Source organism: Dreissena polymorpha, chromosome 7 (genome assembly GCF_020536995.1).
Source record: "Dreissena polymorpha isolate Duluth1 chromosome 7, UMN_Dpol_1.0, whole genome shotgun sequence".
Classification (NCBI taxonomy): Eukaryota; Metazoa; Mollusca; class Bivalvia; order Myida; family Dreissenidae; genus Dreissena; species Dreissena polymorpha.
The window spans coordinates 25,348,434-25,368,527 of record NC_068361.1 but is presented as its reverse complement, the minus strand read 5'-3'; the positions used below and the strand labels follow the sequence as shown (position 1 = coordinate 25,368,527).

The following is a 20,094-nucleotide window of genomic DNA, read 5'->3' as shown; positions in this document are numbered from 1 at the left end:
AACCATGTTAATTGTTTTAATCATATCTAATCATCGGTATTGAACATGGAACATAAATAAAACATTAAGATTGATATCATTTACTGAAAGAATTAACAAGATTTGCATATATTTTAATATATTATATTATCAATACGCATATTATCACGCTTGATCCGTTATTGCCATAATTCTTCATTTCATTTAAGGTGTTGCAAAATCTTAAACACGAATCAAAACTGAAACGGACTTTTGCAGGGAGAAAGACTACTAAATGGCCTTTAAATCAATGCGTAAACTCTTTACTTTTCAACAGAGTTTTAGAATGTGGCCGCGAATAATGTTAAACCTCTTTTTGGAAACGAGACGGAAGTAAACAAAGTCGTATATAAATGTCGCCAAAACATACCAAAATGTTTAACAACGAATAGCTCCAATTACGACTCAATCAATGCATTTAAAACAAGAAATATCTTTAAAAAAGATATACGGCGTTGATAGTTCAATGAATGAGATCAAGGATAGCGAATGTCTTTTTCTGTGCAGTTCTTAGCTGCATCACACGCAGTACGGGATGTTACGCGGAGTTTTCACGGCTTATTAAGCATGTATTACGCAAGAGCGCGATGATTCTCGATACTGTTAATAATCGAATCAAATAGCAATGCCCGACAAACCACTTAAACAGGTTTGCAGAACGCGAGTATACATATTTAAAATATGAAGGGATACTTCGCGTGTGGCCGGTTGACTCATACGTTTTAATTTCACTTCCATTCTTCTTTTGGTTTTCTGTTTTGTATCTATAGGTTTATGACCAGCAATATGTAATAATGTAATTATTTATAACAAGAAATATCTTTAAAAAAGATATACGGCGTTGATTGTGGTCGATGTTTATGAACGATCAAAAGTTATCTCTATGTGATAAAAAGTAACGGATGCCTTTTTTCTGCGCAGTTCTTAGCTACATCACAAGCAAATCAATTACGGGGTGTTGCGCCAGATTTCGTTGCTTATTTTGCTTTATGTGATATTATTACTCAGATATCTATTTTTACAGAATAGAAAAACACAAGAAACATGAAAATAAACGAGTGCATATAGGTCAGCCGGCAATACTCAAATCTTATTTAATTGCATCATTATAGTATAGTGAATTATTGTGCTCATGCTTAATAAACTGGTGTAAATGGATAAATATTTCTAATTAATTTTATCAAAATTGGTCCTTATCATGCAAATGTTGAAAACATATTAAAAATCGATGATTGACATACCACAATAATATCGCCGAATATCTTTATTTAGTATCTTTCTGATCAAAACAGACTTCAAGTGCACAAAGTTTACGAGACGGCGTTTATATAAAGATTTCTGCAACTGACCGCAAACTGACCTTGATACCTTGCGGATCGGAATGCAATGCATTAAAGTTAGGTAACAATTCTGCTGCTGAAACGACGGCTTGTTTACGCCAACTGTACACGACCAAGGCAACAGCTGTGCCTAAAATATTGATATATCGACAAAGCGACTAAACGAACTATTTACTCCATCAGACAAAAATAGCATAGATTCCAATTTTTTCCTTCAATGAAAAGATCGCAACCCCTTCTGCGAACTCCGGTGATGAACTGTATATAAACTCTGACTTTCACACACTGGCCGCGAATTGACCCGAAACCTCGCGGGTTGAAATGCAATGCAAGTAAGTACTAAATATGAGAATATAGCCTTTAGTATAAACGCTTTTGCGCTGGTAATTCTCTTAAAATAAAAGGTGAACGCACAAACTGTATTTATGTCGAAAATTGATTGTAAAACTGTTCTATCTATTGAGCCTTTTCATTAGAGATAAAATTGTTTCATGCAGTAAAACAGTGTTACAAAGACGCGGATATGTTTCCAATGTTCTGTTGTTATACTCAAATCAGCCAATGGAATAAATGAAGTGTATTCATTCGTACCTAGCCGCGGGAAATTTTATTTGAATATTATTGGACACTTACAAAGGTCAAGTCAGGGTGAAAAGCTGGCTTAATACAGCTTACGCCGAAAAAACGGCCTTGAAGATGCTGTGTGCAAAATATCATCTAAAAATGTCAACTATTTATTGCGATACGCATGGTCTTCAACATCAAAGTGATGCGCTATGGGTAATGATCCGGTAATGGTAACTTGACTGTACAGTCAGTCAACCAGTTTAGAATAACCTGGCAAAAAACGTTAATTCACAAGTCCAGTCCACAATAATTTCTTTCGGGATTTAGTGTCAATGTGAGATGATGTAAAAATAAAGGGTAAAATTTATTTTGTATGATAACAGGTTAGGCCAGGCGGCATATGCATTTTTTTGTCAAAAATAGCCAATTAAAGTTCACCTTTTCGGAAAATTATTTAAAATCATTCAACTTACGAATTAGTATATCAAAACATTATCATGGCATTTGTTTTCAATCAGCAATTTTTGTATTTGAAAATAATAAAGCCTTCTATTTCCATATGCGCATTTCAAAACATAACTCATTCAATCAGTTTGGTTAACTTTTTGCTGCATTAATCCCCCCCCCCCCCCGTAAGCATAATACAAAAGCTTTCTTACTAAAACTTTGATACTTTATTCCTTTACCTAATGTTTACCTTAGACACTTATCATTTTGTTTTTATTGGGGCATTATGGAAAATTAAATACAAATTAATCGGAACTGCTGATTTTCCAGAGCTGATTGACAAACTGTACATTAATCCGAATCGACTGTATTTCGGTTAGGGGTATTTCTATCAGATTTATACCATAAAAGGATCACACAAAAAATATATAAATATAACCTTATTTGCTGCAATAACCTCACACTTTTGACGAAGTCTGCGTTGTCTGCAAAACCACTTTGAATTTTTCTTTCTATATCTTGGAATGCTGTTTCCAACGTACGTAATAATTCACAAACTTCATCCGCCGCCATCTTGATAGAAATGCGCCAGGAACAGAACAATATCACATGACGAAATTGGTTAATAATTAATGTGCAGAGACAACCAAACACCTAAAAGTCTTAACCTATTTTTCAAAGTCTAAAACTGCGGTTCAAAGTCTTAAACTGGGGTTAAGACGCGCGGAATGCACATTAATTATTTAACAATTAACTATAGAGTTAAGAGACTTTGAACCCGAGTTCAAAGTGCCGTTTGCACATTAATCCTTAAACCCGAGTTCAAGAGTTTGAACCGCAGTTCAAAGTGTGTCTAAAAATTGATACAAATCTCTTATCTACATAATTCAGAGACAACCAATCAGCGGAGCTTAAACCACAATTAGCTATATATATATGGCAAGCGAAATGCACATTAAGTCCTTAAACCACGGTTTAACAGTTAACTATATAGTTAAGAGACTTTGAACCCGGGTTCAAAGTGCCGTTTGCACATTAAATCCTTAAACCCGAGTTCAAGAGTTTGAACCGCAGTTCAAAGTGTGTCTAAAAATAGATACAAATCTGTTATCTGAGACAACCAATTAGCGGAGCTTAAACCACAATTAGCTATATATAGAAGGTAAATGCCGCGATTTCATTGGTCCTCTCTTAACTATAAGGTTAAGAGACTTTAAACTGCGGTTCAAATTCTAAAACTGCGGTTAAGAGGCGCGGAATGCACATTAATTATTTAACAGTTAATTATATAGTTAAGAAATTTTGAACCCGAGTTCAAAGTGCCGTTTGCCCATTAATTCTTTAAACCCGAGTTCAAGAGTGTAAACTGCGGTTCAAAGTCTTAAATTGGGGTTAACAAGCGCGGAATGTACATTTATTATCTAACTGTTGAATATATACAGTAAAAATACTAAAATGAAAGTTTTGACACACCATGCGAATGTCCTATCAAGTAAAGGTGACGATTAACCAAAATGAAGTGTAATATAACCTAATTTCAATGGGTTTTATGCGGTTCGAGTGTTCACAAAACACCGGTTGACCTTGAAAATGACATGGGACGATGATGGGTAAAAAACAATCTCGTCGAATAACATTTCTCAATTATCAACGAGTTTAAGCCGTTGACACTGCATTGCATGGGAAGAAAAGGTGATATTAGGTATGTTGTTAAATCATGTTGTCGTTTTATTACCAAATTTATGGATGTAATCGCTAAATTATCTCAATTTCTTAACCCGGAAGTGGATAGTTCCGATTTATTTACGGAACCACATACATTGATAAATATGCACTGTAGCAAATCTTCATATAATCAATCTTTGTACAGAGAATAAGAAAAAAACACTAGTTTAATAATATAAATCCATAATTAATCAAAATCATATGTTCAACCTCTCCTATACCACTATACCATTGTACTACTAAAATAATGATGTTTTAGAACGATTTGGAAAACAGACCGGACTAAAACATCCGTATTAATAATAAAAATAACAACAAATAAAAGCTTTATTTACAAAACGTTACACAAAAAAGAAAAATGGAAAAATGACATGACAACATTTTATTGTGACAATTTAACTTAACTAATACAAGAATAATGGTTATGCATTAATTATAAATAATTTAACAAAGCGGGATGCTAAGAGTTCTTTATCGACGCACTCCCACTCAATGAGGTCTATTAATGTATAAAGTTTCAAACTGATGCTATTAATACTTTTTAACGAGACAGACGACGGACAAGTGATCCCTATAAAAAAACATTTGGTAGAAAACAATATTAATGCATAGTATTCGATACAAAAGGATTTGTTCGTTTACAGAAAATACTATAATTGTAACATAATTATACTATGTACAACAACCTCAAGGTAGACATAATGTAATACAAATTTGTAGTTAACGAAATAAACAAACTATAAAATGAATCATAAACATAATTGTCTCGCGTTCTGAGAAAACTGGACATAATGCTGGTGCGTAAATTGTTATCCCAGATTAGCCGTTTCAATCCGCACAGGCTAATCAGGGACGACAATTTCCGCTTTTATGGAATGTTTCGTTTAAATGATGTCTCTTCTTAGCGAAAATCCAGATAAGGCGGAAAGTGTCACTTTACGCACAAGCATTATGCCCAGTTTTCTCAGAACACGACACAATTATGCATGTTCAAAACCATTTCTAGCTACATTTTCCCACATTCTCTTTCACTATTGCTTTAACTTGTATTTTTATGGGACCGTTTCATCAAAGATCGTACGACAATCTTAATTTATAACTTAAATTTAAAAACTAAAAATATACAAGCTGTTGATAAATAGCTCCGCAAGATATAAGCCATTGGTAAGAAAATGATGAAATAAATGATTTTACTAGAAATAAGCAAAAATATGCTTCGGTCTGTTAAAATAATGTTTCTTTGAAATTCGTATCGTATTCTAAATTTGTCGTACGATGTTTGATGAAACGGGCCCATAAGAATATAAGTTAAAGCAAGAATTTGACAGTATTTGAGTGATCTCAGCTATATCATACTCTTGGACACACGCAAATACTGTTTATAGATTTAACGGTTCATATTGTTTCTAAACATGGTTCAATATCCTTTTAATGTGTGTTCAGAACAGTGTTCAGATGGATCTATTCAGTGTCATAACTGTAAAAAATGGTCGCATCGTCAGTACTATGACATGTCGGACACAGACCTAAAATCATGGTCTCCATCGTACCTTAAGTTTGTGTGTCAAAAGTGTGGATTTCGTAATGGAAAGTACGACGTCGAAGCTGCACTCAAGAGGTATGTACACATGTATTAGACAAGTTTCCGATGTTGATCCATCTTAGCTAAAGCCGATTTGAATAAATTTTCTTTAGCAAACCCTTAGTCCATAATATATTATACAATAAATATTAAGATATTCGGCGTAAATTGTAAAAATTATGGTTCTAAATAGACATATAATTGCATTTAGTTTAATTAAAAAAATAAACAAAGCGTTCATCACGTTATCTTATATGCGTCGTAAAACATTTATTTAATTAACTTAAAACGTTTATTGTATATATTGCTTATAAAGTGTATACGAGTTATTATGGCACATCTAGTGATGGTTTAACGTATATATTGCATTATTAATTGTATGTATACCGTCTCTGTGTCTTTTCACTAAATAAAGAAAATATTCGTCACGCACTGCGATAATTTGAAATGAACGTCACACAGTCAGGTGTTATTAGAAATTGATTGATTATTAAGATGGTACTTTTTAAAAATTGTGATTTGTTTTACCTGTAGAGATGTATTAGCTAAAAAAAACAGTATCTTTTTACTTTCGCGTTCGGTATAAGCAACTAAACATAAATCAAATTTGTATTTTGTTACAAATCGTGTTCGGTATAAGCAATTAAACTTAAAGTATGTGTAATTTGATTCGCACCTATCGCCTAACTCAACGTTCAATGGCACGCGCACTTTATAAAATTATTGCAACTAATGCAAGCTAGAATTAATATGTGACTACTTGCAGTGTCATGCGAAAATGGATCTTATTTCTAAATATCCACCTTCACACTTTATTAGCGCCGTCTTTAATTAGGCTATCTTTATTTAAAGAACAGATTACTGTGAACTTAATAAAAATATGCAACGGTGATGTGGATCCATTCTCGCAAAGAGCTATCAATATACAAAGATTGGAAACATCCATTCAGGTCATAATACACCAAATAGTTTCCCTATATAATTCAATGTAAAAGCGACAACTTTGAGCGAAAATAAATGCAACATTTTGCACATAGAGACCCCCATAACCATACCTTTTCTTAAAGGCCATTCTAAGCGGAATCGATTTATGCAATAAAAAAGATATGTCATGTACAATGCAAGAAAGAACTTGACACAAATCAAAATCGACTGTTTTTGCAACTTTTTTTTCGGCAGTTTCTTAGTGGAATGTAACCTTTTCTAGTGCAATGGTTTACTATAGTCTTCAAGTGTATCATATTTCAGGGATTCAGTAGTGAACACCTATTCATGCCCTACCATTATCTCCGCAAGATAACACCTGATAGTGTTTTTCCCAGGAGGGCAAAGGGGCATGGCGAATTACTTTCAAAAAGGGCATTTTAGCGCGCAGTTTAGGCAAAAAAGGGCAAAAACGTTCCCTGAATACCTGAATTACGGGGAAACATGTAATCGCATCAGAAGCAGTTGTGGAAAAAATAACATATAAACAAGCACATTTAATGGTAATAGATGTATTTAACTTACTATGATTTATATTAATATATTTACCTTGCAATGTACATTTAAGTTCCATGCTGTTTCAATAAACTGTACAGCACGACAAACATAATAAAGCAATATATGCATATGAATCTGATTATACACAGATCCACTAACATATAAATGAAACCATGTTTGTCTTATCCCATTTTCTAACAATAATCTTGACAGATGTTAAAAATAACATTGCGAGTAAATTGATCGCTAACAATATGCAAACACTCGTTTCCGTGACATACATCCACCGAGTAGATTACAAATAAATAAATAATGTTGTTGCTATCTAAAACATTTTAATGCATCGTTGATTATCACAGACATTTCATTAATTCCTTCTTAATGTATAATCTCCTTCGTTAATTCGATCGTTTACGACGTTATTTGCCATTTTTGCCGAGTCACAATTTAATTCTGTATAGTCCGCCATGTTGATAAAATGTCAAATGATGTAAGCGACAGGTGCGCATAGCAACGTTAAATCGTATACGCGATTCGCATTTTGTTAAATTAGTATAAGTCTCAGTAATTATTTCAATAATTAGATCTGATTATCTTAAAGACGAAAACGATAAAGAATAAATTTGTTTGTGATTTTAAATGTAATTATGCGTAAAAATATATGTTTTGATATAACTGAATAATGCATGCAATGCACAATTGCCACGAGAATAACATCGAGTTTTTCATCAAAAGTCTCCGAAGTAATGATTTTATGGAGTACACATTGCCGACCGAAAAGTGCGCTTGTTATAACATAGCCTCCGGCATTATCGATTGATACTGACACGGGGTTATTCACGCATGACTAATTCACAGCTTTGGAGCAGTCAGTCAGACCTACCTATAAATCCAGCACTGTAATAGATTAAATCTGCTCAATTTATTAATATAGTCGATTAGACGTTGACGTCTCTCGAGTAAATCAAGCACAGTCGGAGCGTCACAGACAATCAAGGAAGCTGATTTTGCGGACCAAGTTAGATCGTAAGGCAATAAAGATGTTATCGATAAGGGGCGCGTGGCGAAATTTGCCTTTGAAAAAAAGGGCGCGTGGCGAAATTTGCCTTTAAAAAAGGGCAGAGTGGCGATCCGGGAGGGCGGCGTGGCTTTTCGCCACGCTAAAATGGCCTGGGAAAAACACTACCTGAATAATGGTAAAAAGTGTAAAACATGCCTTCCTGTCAACTATGATATTTTTTTAGAGAGTACAGCCCTACATGAAGCGATCATTTAGTGTATTGTAACCTATAAGACAACGTTTACTGTTAACATCGCGAAAAATAAGCACTTCTCGATACTTATAAACCTATTTTCTATGTGCATGCCAATTTTCAGACCGATCTTTCACGTAGAAATGCTTGAAAATGCATTTTATTATAACGCCTGATAAGCCATGTGGCTTTCGCGTTCGGAGCTTTGATTTATAACGGGCGTTCAGGCGTGAAACGATTACCCTAAATAATTACAATCGGTCAAAATACTGGAATATTGTTACAAGCTATGTAGAAAAAGAAGTAAACAACTATTAAAACGTGTTCATGAGCTCTTTCAGCACAAATTGTTGCGATTTGAGATGCTCAAGACGAGTTTTTGTACATTTTTTTTTCTTATTTTCCTCTGAAAACGTATTTTTTTCTTAAAAACTCACGATGCTCCTTTAATTCGTGAAACAAACGCATTTATTCCGTGAAATATGCCAAAACGCATCATATCTCACTAAAAAATGATGATTTTCTATAAATACAGCACCTTTGTGACTAGGCCTGGTTTTGCGTTTAGGTCATAATACACCAAATAGTTTCCCTATATAATTCAATGTAAAAGCGACAACTTTGAGCGAAAATAAATGCAACATTTTGCACATAGAGACCCCCATAACCATACCTTTTCTTAAAGGCCATTCTTAGCGGAATCGATTTATGCAATAAAAAAGATATGTCATGTACAATGCAAGAAAGAACTTGACACAAATCAAAATCGACTGTTTTTGCAACTTTTTTTTTCGGCAGTTTCTTAGTGGAATGTAACCTTTTCTAGTGCAATGGTTTACTATAGTCTTCAAGTGTATCATATTTCAGGGATTCAGTAGTGAACACCTATTCATGCCCTACCATTATCTCCGCAAGATAACACCTGAATAATGGTAAAAAGTGTAAAACATGCCTTCCTGTCAACTATGATATTTTTTTAGAGAGTACAGCCCTACATGAAGCGATCATTTAGTGTATTGTAACCTTCAGACCATTCGAAAGTATCGGAAATTCAAGCGGCGGAACCGAGATCTATATCACGTGACATCAATCGAGCAGACGTCTTTTAAAGCCGAATTGTGTAAAATAATTGCCATCATCGTTATCGTTTTCACACCTGTCTTTATTGACTTTAAGGGTAGTATTATCGAATATTTTTGTATAACTTTGCTATTTGTGGATAGATTCGGTTAATTTTGGATTTAGTTAGTTTCATTTTCATATTGCTACAGGTGTAGACTAAACTCATATCACCATATTTAGTACACACTTGAATATCTCTTCTTGTAAGACGTATGTTAATGTTTATGTCTATTTATTTTTTACAAATTAAACTACGAAACCTCGCCAGACTTAATAGAGAAAAGGGTAGCTTCTGACCACACTGCGCGAATGCCGCTTGTCGCATTTTACCCGTGTTTGCATAAGTCGGCAAATATCTTGCTCTGCTTTTTGAACTAATTTATGTCAGTTGATCAATGCATATCATGTATACTATGTACTGCAATTAAAATTAATTCGATAAAAAACACTCGAAATTTATAAAAATGATATCACAGTTAACGAGTACTTCTGGGTCAAAAGGCTGACGCCTCAAACATACGTTATATATTATATAAATTGAATATTCAACCTACGTGTAACGTTGATATGTGACGTCGATGTCACGTGAAATTTGCCGTAAATTATATTTATCAACTACATTTAAACCAAATTTAAATGCGCTTAACACACATACTTACTGAGGTCTCTATGGCATTACGTTTCAATCGCGCTTTTTGGAATTCATGTATTTTAAGCTTAAATATAACGTCCGTGATAATTAGTTAGTATAATATGTAAATTTCATTGACTTTTGCCAACAAACTAATGAGGTATGGAGAAAATCCACGAAATTCTGGAACACCCCTCGTATATATATATATATATATATATATATATATATATATATATATATATATATATATATATATATAAAACATTGAGTGAAATAGCGCTACCAAAAAAATTCCATGCAATCCATGTACCGTTTGTGTTAGTTAACAACATCAATTGACGTATATATTTTATTAAGAATAAAAACATACATACATGTTTATATTTTCGGTAGCGCTAGTTCACTTACTATTTGATACTTCGGGAATCTGGAAAAATAAATCTCCATTTAGGTTATATTACATTACTTGAAAATAGTTCATATTTTCATTATATTCGGTAATAAAAGTTCGCGATGTGAAAAATGTGAACATCTCCCTTTAAAATATAACGACCTTTTGTGATCATGAGTACATCAATGTAGACTTCAATTAATCGCTGTATAAACTGGTTATTTCCCCTGATATGCAACCGATTTATTTTTTTTATTATTATCATTTTCTTATTAGCCTCTAAACATGCACACACATCGTAATATCAAGGATTTCGTCGATTGTCATTATATTAATCTATTGGCATACATGCATAGAACATATGGTTAAAATGTTTAAACAATTAAACGCAGTTATCTACACTTTGATTAACTTTACCATAAGCATGTGCACTTTAAATTGCACTAGGCCAAGGACAATATTTAAAAAGATTTAAGCCAGATCGAGCACACTGAACAATGAACTGTTCGTATAAACAACTTTGGTGTAGTGTTTCAAGTTTTTGAATTGCGCAGTTTGCAGGGTTGTAAAGGAAGTCCTAGGTTGCAATTGGTAATCATATTCGTTTGCAACTGCCGCAATGAATGCATTCAACGACGTGGAAAACCATGTTTTAAAATACAGCTATTATGTTTTGGAAGACCTTTTCAATCATTGAGTGTGTTTAAAAGCCAATAAATATTTAAATATCTCTTCCGCTTTCAGCAGTCATGTGCAATAGGTGCGTATCTAAAATTCTTGTCAAGAAAGTCTACAGACAGTTGGTGCCCTGGAGATTGGAGACTCCCATCATATGCTGTCACTAAATGGAGCGCAGTAAATTTTGCGACCTACACATTTTCCAACGTACTTAAAATGTTTGTTTTTTTCATAAAAAAGTGATATTTATAATTATATGAATATCATAAGCAGTTAGTAGGTAGTTCTTTGAGGAGAGTGATGTTGACCAACATTGACGTTACGTTTTATTTATTTGTAACAATGAGGGGGTAATAATCAATAAATGGTGAGAAATTGGGTATTTCTTTTATAATAGTCTACAATGGTTGACAATCTTCCCCGCTCTTTAAAATAATAATAGGTGCTTTTAAGGCAGTTTCTCGCATTTCCTTGTCAGTGTCATAAATAGCCATTTATTTTTACCACTTGTGTCATAGTGAATATACAGTATCATTATGATTTCTCAAACTCCAGTTTGCAAGACATGAAGTATGTCAATAAACTTTACTAAGTTATGAAAATATTAACATAAATGCAATATCAATAGATAGAGATTTTATGATTAATAGATTTGGTTTATTTTGAACTTATTTTGTTTCATTTTCATATTGGTTCATACGTCAAGAATGTGGGTTGCTATGGCAACAAATACTACAAAAAATAATGATCTGACAATGGTGGAGCCGGTAGGGGACATCATTGCTTGGCAATAGCTTGTTTAATGTATGATTCGGTAGAAATACAAACACTAAATAATGTCATTTATCAATAATGCAACTATTATACCATTGGTGAAATTGGAAAAAGATTTTATATTTTTGTTCATTATCCCATGTGAGAATTTTACCTATAACCTTTTGAAAAAAATAGTGTTTGGCTTTGTAAATGTGGCTCAGGAAAAGATACGAATCGCATCCATGTAGCCATAATGAGCTTTCGTAATGATTCCCTGAACAGATATTTATATAACAGGTATCAAGTTCACAACCAGCAATACATATTATTTAACATGGTTTTTTTTACAAGCAACATCACAAATTGTCAACCCCAACTGTCATTCATTTCAGGCAAAGATATATAAATATACAAACATGTTTATTATTGTTTCAAAGTCTCATAGTTTGTTGGCAATCCGGCATTCTGCCTTTGGCCAAGAACATGTATACAAAAAAAATATGGCCAAGACAGGGAATCATACAATAATACCATAATACTATCACATGTTGTTGCTGTTGTTTTCCTCTAAAATACGTGGAAGGATGTAAAAAGTACAGTTTCAGTATGTTAATTGGTTTCGTGTCTAACCTGTTTCAGCTAACATTTCATTTCATCGAAAATTGCAGAAAGTAAAACCCAATAAAACGAAACGTAATTCAATTCCTAGAGAGCTAAGTAAGAAAATAATGTCATGGTTAAGCCGGTTATTAATAGATTATAGTAACCATTAACGGACACGTTATCATCAAAACAAAAATATCAAATTACGATAAGGTGGACTAGTTTGCAAACAATATAACGAAACATAATTTTAAATATTATGATTGTGTATACTTATGATAAAATGCATTTAATTGATAAAATGAGCATGTTAGAATCACTATATATATACGTACGTATATATATATTGTTCCTTGAAATTAAAAGAATAATAAACTGTTTTTAGACAACCTCCATGGAATTGAGTCAACCAATTTTGGAAAATGCAACATCATCAACTATTTCGACTCAAATTCAATGTTTCGTTAAAGCAGCAGCTACTATTTTTTAAGCAATGCTTTATGTTGTAAGTTATATAATCGATTGTGATTTTCCAGCAAAATAATCGACCAATAGTTTCAAGTAAATTCTTGCCACTCTTTATACAAGCATTAACATTTACAAACATGTTTGCGAGTGAAGGTTTCTGTACATTTTTGATAAATAAATCATTTCTAAATATTATATTTCCCGATTTTGAAAACAATTGCATTTTTCAGAAGTATAATTGGCTTGATTTTAAAAACATCTAGATCTAATCAAGAGATTGAATGACAAGACTAAACTGAATACGAATATTTTTACAAGTGTGCTCAATTTATGCCGACCACGTGGTGAACACGTATTGTTATACGCAATCGCGGTAATTTTAGAATTTTAAATAATATTCTATCTCATTTAATAAAGCTTTTGATGCAAAATGGAAGTATTCCACAGTCCACAGACGCCACCGAACGTGCGTAAATTATAAGTTAAAAAATAATATGAGAATGATTTATGTCATACAGGTTTAAATAATACCACGTAAATAACCCAAATTTTCCTTCAAAAAGCAATCACGATAGTTTCCCTGCATTCCAACCATGCAATTTATTACGTTTTCTTGTAATAAAACCCAACAGCTTATTGTGGTATAAACGATTTAATGAAGTGTACTTGAGGACACCATCATGAAAAACATTATAGCAATGTCATCAAAATATATAGCGACCTATTATACGTGGAAAGCGTCCGTAACAAGGATAAAGACTGTTTTTCTATGAAAAAGTATAAGGCTCCCTGTAATTGAAACTTTACTTTCGTGTTCGCCGAACGACTTTAGTTTATTTCAATCTTGTAAAAATGTAATTTCTCTTCTTTTTTTTGCTATTTAAAGTGCATCGCTGTAATTGTATACTCGGGCTACGATAGATAAATTGTGTTTCCCATTATTCAGTTTTATAACAAATTGACAATTATGTATATGGTGGCTATTTGGTGCGGTCAATTATATTCTTGATAATAGCTGAAATGGAAATTAATCATGATCTTGATCTTAATTTTAACTTGACAATTTTATTTGCAAAGAAGGAGAACAGTTCACCAAATATGAAGATAGCATCATGTATTGTGTCATACTTTCTGACCGCCAACTTTTGTGGGAATTGGTCACTAAATTATCTATTATTCGGCTATTTTTATTTGACTGCGGTCAGTTTCTGATCAAAACATAATCTAACATTCCGTTGGCCAATGGACGATTGCATAGTTTGTGTCATATATTTATTAAGTATGTGTAAATCAGCATACAAAAGTGTGAGAAAGTTAACTTAGGACAACCATTTTGCATATTTATGAATCAATAAATACAGGCATGATATATTGATAGTCCAAACCAGCTTGACTATGCTCCACATTATACCATCTGTGTGAGCATTTTAGGCAAGTTACATGCATTAAAAAATTGCATGACGAATGATTAAGCTACAGTCAGGACAAGGTGTATTATTTTCTAGTTTGACTCTTGAAGTAGTTATTTAAGCTAGGGGTCCGAGTCTAACACACGCGATGTCGTCTCTACATGTTGAATATAATAGTTATCAAAATGCGTTCTGAAGTATAAAATTACAAGCTAGTACGATGTAACGCACGCACTTATGCACAAAAGCACACACGCATAGAAACTCAACCACCTTAACAGCTGTATCGAAAGAAACTAGGTATATTCACAAAAACACACCTTTCATTATTTTATTGTTTTACGATTTCCAATGACAGAATATTGTTACTTCATGCATGGGCAGGATGCATAAACACACAAAGTCTTTAACTTTTTGAGAGCTGTTTCAAACGTACGTAATAATTCACTAACTTCATCCGCCGCCATCTTGATAGAAATGCGCCAGGAACAAAACAAAATCACATGACGAAACGACGGGCGATAATTGGTTAAATAATTAATGTGCAGAGACAACCAAACACCTACAAGTTATAAACTATTTTTCAAAGTCTTAAACTGCGGTTCAAAGTCTTAAACTGGGGTTAAGACGCGCGGAATGCATATTAATTATTTAACAGTGAACTATATAGTTAAGAGACTTTGAACCCGAGTTCAAAGTGCCGTTTGCACATTAAATCCTTAAACCCGAGTTCAAGAGTTTGAACCGCAGTTCAAAGTGTGTCTAAAAATAGATACAAATCTCTTATCTACATAATTCAGAGACAACCAATCAGCGGAGCTTAAACCACAATTAGCTATATATAGAAGGTAAATGCCGCGATTTAATTGGTCCTCTCTTAACTATAGAGTTAAGAGACTTTGAACTGCAGTTCAAAGTCTTGAACCTGGGTTTAAGGAATTTATGTGCAAACGGCACTTTGAACCCGGGTTCAAAGTCTCTTAACTATATAGTTAACTGTTAAACCGTGGTTTAAAGACTTAATGTGCATTTCGCTTGCCATATATATAGAAGGTAAATGCCGCGATTTCATTGGTCCTCTCTTAACTATAGAGTTAAGAGACTTTGAACTGCAGTTCAAACTCTTGAACTCGGGTTTAAGGATTTAATGTGCAAACGGCACTTTGAACCCGGGTTCAAAGTCTCTTAACTATATAGTTAACTGTTAAACCGTGGTTTAAGGAATTAATGTGCATTTCGCTTGCCATACAACGGGACAAAATTAACCAACATGAACACGATTGGATCAGAAGTGTAATAATGTGTTACAACCATCAATGTGTCTTTTATCTTTATTTCGAATAGCGACTAATGCTAGTCTAGTCGAGCTGAGTATCTGTAAGAACAATCTCATATGTCTTCGATACTGTACTAAGTAGCATTAAAGAAAAAATATCAAAAAATCTGTAAAGCCATATATTTCAAATCGTCCTCACAGTTTGTGTATTTTGTTCAAATAATATATCTAAGATGATAAACATGAAATCCGTCATACGGAAATAAATCAAGAGCGCTCATGAAATGAAAACGCGTTTAACTGAAATTTAAAAAAAAATAAAAAATGTTAACGCAGTGATACACAATGAAACATAATGGAACATAACTGCATATTCATTTTTGAAAGCATAAAGTTGTTGTTTTATAAGAAATGTTAATTTATTTGATGATCTATAAACAAATTGCGAATTATATGCATTAGAAAAGCCTTAGGCTCAGACGTTGACCCTCATTTATGACATTTGAACAATATACAAACAATTTAGAACAAAAGTACACAGTATAATAAAACTCACATCAAAGATAAAGTTATATATAGAAAACCCAATATATACAAGTTATGAATTAATAACAACTGAAATTTTATCTTGTTGATGATGATGATGACGTATGATTAATGTGATAATAATGCTTTATACGACAAAATCATAGTGTATGCTATGCAGAATAAATGCGGATATAAAGAAAACTAACAGTACTGTTAACAAACATGTTTTTGTAAGTTGAATAGTTCATTAGAATGGTCATATTTAATAAAATAGCATATAATACATAATCAGTTATATATATTTTAAAACAATTATGATTAGGTATTCTGTAAAGAGAATGTTCACGACAGTGAAAATGAAAAAAAAGCATATTATACGTTATACGATGCATGTCCATTATAAAATTAATCTGTTTTACCCATAACAACAAGACGTTAGTGCATAAATTAACATAAATATCACTAATAAAATATAAAATACGTTTACTATGTATTCAACAATGTACAATAATTTAAAATGAGTGTTAACATCGGTATTTATATCTTATAGAAAAGCAGCGTTCTGTTTTAAAACTGTGACAATTTTGACTCACAGTCAAGTAAATGTTTCCACTTAAGCATATCAAGAAAAGATCAATTAAAATAATTCAAATAAACAAATGTATGTTTCTGAAGAATGCATTTATGTCTAAAGCTGGTAATTATTAATTTAATGATACATATTTAAATCATGTAAAAGAAAGTGTAAAGATTCCTTTATGGAACAACCCTATCTTTAAAACGTGGTCCTTATTTTATGGTAATGGACCAATTACCAATTAGTCTAACATAACACTTAAGTACCAGACAAAGCACACACACACACAATAACCATGACGTAAAATAGGTTAAGCAGACAAAAACAAAAAAACTTGAACATACAAAGTGTTTCTTGTAAGTGTACCTATGCAAAAGCAACATATTCAAATGCACGTGACAATATATGGCATGGTTGCCAAGATATACATTTTAATATCGCATTGAGTTCATAAACACATAAATCATATGAACAAATAATACTTTAAAACCCCACAAAATAGTAAAAAAGTCCATGTTGAAGGACCTGATGTGTTTATGCAAACAGGTAAATACTATAAGATGGATTTATCCCAATATGTGCAATACAAACATTCATACAAGGCATATGAAAGTGTATCATATAAACTCAGTGTATAAGGCTTGTTCAATTATACTTTTTTTCATTAACGTTCCACTCATCTCTTAATGCCGCGAATTGCAAAAATAGAAAGCGTTCTTGTGGCAAAACTCCTATACATTATGACCCCATTTGACGTGCTTTACGATCGATCGACAAATATTTTAAAAGACATAACATAATATGTATTACTTGTATGTAAGATATTGAGACAAGCATAGATACTTTAGTTTAAACCTTTTATTTTAGCTCGACTGCATCGAAAGCTTTTTGAAACGTTCTCGAATCCGTTCCCTGGGTAAAACAAGTCTCTACAATACACCTAGGACTTGTTCTAACCCAAGGAACGGATTCCAAAGCATTTCAATAAGCTTTCGATGTATACGCCACATCCTGACCTATCCGAACGACGAGTATCTATACGACGTGTAAACAATAAATTATGGATTACGTTTCTCGGTTTCTGAAACAGAATAATTATGACATTAAATAAAGGAACTAACAATTGCTGGAATTATGATCTGAAGACATTTGATTTGTAATGCCCCTTTACATACCGGTATATACTTTTAAAACAGGTTACACATAGCATTATTTCATCACATTGTGTCACTAACAAGTGTGATTGTTTTTCCGCAATCGTTTCAATTTGAATTTGAAAATTATAAAACAAAACGTGTACATTTGTGTTGTTTTTGCGCGTATTGATATATTGTTACAACATAATGTATTCACGTAAAACCTTTTTACGCAAGACATGTAAATGCCATTCATACAAAAATAATTAAAAAAAGGAAAAACTAGCTTGATGTCTGATGTCTGTTTCTAGATTTCGCATCGCAGCTTTAAACAAAAAACATAATTATATGTGTGTGGCATTGAACAATAATAATACTTGTGTTACACATAATTGGATCACATGATTGAATTATTTTTTCTTAATTTGTGGCAAAAGTTTGCACCATTGCTGAAGAAGCTCGTGTTTTCGAATTTCATTCTGCGCTTTCATCGACTTATGTATGGCAATAAAGTCAGCAGTCTGTAATTTTCTATTGAGATCGCTACCATCATCAAAGTATTGTATATGTGGCCAATCATAAAAGTCGCTGAACTGTAGCCAGTACATCTCAGCTTCCGGATCTTGAGCATATTCAGCGTTCGGATTGTAAGAGTGCGGGCTGGAGGGGTGACTTGGCATCTTCCACCAAAGGTCAGGGTCGTTGTCGCAGTAAGGCGCCGTGGTGCTAGTACGATCAGATCCAAAATTTCCGTTGGTTTTGAAGTACTTTGCACTGGGCACGAATAGTGGAATATTCAGCGAATAGAACTCAGTCAGTTTGAAAGACATTACAGAGTAAGGCACATATATGATGGCTTTGTGCTTAACGAGGTCACTAAGCTGATATCGTGGATATTTCTTACGTATTTCAACGACATTAACTGTGATATCAGTAAACATCGCACCGTATGACACAAATAATATTTCTGGTTCAGTAGGGTTGAATTTATTACCATCAGTGTAAAATCCGCTAAAACTGCTTATAAGTTTTATCGAATCCTTTAATCCTGTGTAATGCTTTAAATATTCATAGTCGTAACGACTGGCGCCAGCAATAATATGTTTGTGATCTACTCTGACTGGGTCGTTGTTCTGCAGTTCCCAAAGCTGTTCATTGAGCTTAGTCCAACTTTCTAAAGAACACCTCCCCAAGTTATACCTATGACCTGCTAAAAATACAATGGATTTAGTTTTATTCAAAGGCATCCAAATCTGGCACATAGCTGCGTAAAATGAACAATAGAAAGCGTCTGTATTTTTAAATAGCAAGTCATTTTCATAAAACTTAAAATTGTTGTTCATGAAATCATCGGTGGCCTGAGTGTTTATTCTATAACTTAAAATTTCGTTGGAAATCTTCTCTGGGACGATGAATCCCGGCCGGTCGAATACCGCCGGATATGGCGTCTGACGTCTTTTGTATCCCGCGACAACAAACCTCTGCCCCAGTGATGCCAACAGCGAGGGCGAGTCCAGCCGGGTCCCGTCGTGTAAATCAGAGGTCCAAAATGTTACATTAGTTGCCCGATTCTTTATAGTTTTGCACTCCTCCGGTTCTATACTATCTGATACAATAATTGATTTACCTACATCAATATTTATTATTTCGCGTTCAATCATATTTCCATCAACTTGTTTGTATTGCTTTGTATTTTTACTTTTTGTAGCAATAGAATTAAAACGAACTGATCCAAAAGCCAGTATCCAATTTTGAATATGCAATACGTCATCAATCTCAATAAATCCCCGTTCGTACGTTTCTATATACAATTCCTCTAATAAGTCCTCCAATGAACGCAACTCGTTGTCACCGGAAATAGTCTTGTTTGTTCGCCATTCATCTAAGAACGCTACCAAAGCATTAGTCTGAGTATACAAAGCGATTTCTGATTCTAAGTCGGCGAGTAATGAATGATCATTTCGGTCCTGATCCACGATTGGTCTTGGTAAGAATCCAATGGTTATATTGTGAAGAGAAAGTAAAGCTTGTGCTAGGTAACTTCTCCAAATATCCGAAACCCGGCCAGGAACGGTTACGGGTAAATATAGAGCTAAAAACGC

At 33.3% G+C, this 20,094-nt stretch overlaps 1 long non-coding RNA gene across 1 annotated transcript; it reads left to right on the top strand.

Annotated features, from left to right (window-relative positions):
* Positions 1-3,791: 3,791 nt before the first annotated feature.
* LOC127838673 (uncharacterized) lies at positions 3,792-11,808 on the top strand. The gene is made up of 3 exons (XR_008029903.1): positions 3,792-4,074; positions 5,541-5,715; positions 11,306-11,808. It is a non-coding gene; the product is annotated as an uncharacterized LOC127838673 (long non-coding RNA).
* Positions 11,809-20,094: the final 8,286 nt, after the last annotated feature.